The sequence below is a fragment of the Lepisma saccharinum genome, chromosome 15, assembly GCF_977018435.1.
Source record: "Lepisma saccharinum chromosome 15, izLepSacc3.1, whole genome shotgun sequence".
Taxonomy (NCBI): domain Eukaryota; kingdom Metazoa; phylum Arthropoda; class Insecta; order Zygentoma; family Lepismatidae; genus Lepisma; species Lepisma saccharinum.
The window spans coordinates 30,375,604-30,376,748 of NC_139243.1; the positions used below are offsets into that span (position 1 = coordinate 30,375,604).

Below are 1,145 nucleotides of genomic sequence, written 5' to 3' on the forward strand. Positions count from 1 at the left end.
TTAAGTGCTGGTCTCATCATATCTATCAGGAGGTCTCCTAAGTCTGTTCGACCTTCTGAGTGGTGGTTGGTTTTCGTTTTCTCTTCTTCCCTCTGCATCCTTAGGTCTCTTGCTAGCTCTTTTAGCTATAGTCAAGAACTGGTTCAGACCGAAAGGATCGTCTTCATCTTTCTCAGACTGAATAGGTCCGCTGCGTGCTGCTCCACGGTCCGTGCCACTGAATTCCTTGTCTGGGACAAAACTGTTTGTTTTCATTATTTTCTCCAAATCACCTCCATACACATCCTTGGTCAGATCTCTTGATGGTCTGCAAATATGTTGGCCCAGAGTTCGTGCATGCCACCAAGGTTTATCATACACGTTGTACGCTTCGTCATCTCCATACCCATTGTCCATCCTCTTTGATTGGTTGAACAGCTTCTGGTCAAACTGAGTGTCGTCACTGGCCATGCTCTTAGCTGGCATTCCAATGGCAATCTGTTTACTAATGTCCCTCTCCCTGTCTCTCCGGAACTTCGATCTTTTATGTCCCTCATATCGCAGTTGGTCACGTTCCCTTGATTCCTTATCTTTCTGGGCAAGTTTCTTCTCCAGCTGCGCTCTCAAACCTTCACTTTCCGGTATTTTTGTATTCATATCTGCGTTGTAATTTCGTCCGGACCCCGTATTTGTGAACATTGTGTTACATTGTGCTAACAAGTTCCTCCAACCTGGATGAATACTGTCGAGCCATGAACGTCCAATCAACGGATAACGCAGTTCTTCTTCACACAATATAACTGGTAATTTATACAATACATCATTCAATGATAAATCAATGAAAGCTTGACCTTTCAACTTCAAAGTATTATTATTCACACCTCGGAACTTAAGTGTAGTGAATTGTGTTCGCCGATGAGGAAACATTTTTTTGAAAGACTTGCTATTGAACAGCGTAACTGTAGATCCAGTATCTAGTTCACATTGTATAATTCGTTTATCAATACACAGATTAACTACGCACGGTTCCACTGACATAAGAACATTAGTGCCATCTACAACTTTTGTCTTTGGCTTGAAATTAACGCTCCTTGCTTTTGAACGATTGAGCGTAGCATCTTTCACTTGTGAATTGTCTGTGCTTGATGAAATAGTGCAAGTATTAT

At 41.9% G+C, this 1,145-nt stretch overlaps 1 pseudogene; it reads right to left on the reverse strand.

The window, feature by feature from the left end:
- Positions 1 to 636, reverse strand: LOC145999186 (puff-specific protein Bx42 pseudogene; annotated as a pseudogene).
- Positions 637 to 1,145: the final 509 nt, after the last annotated feature.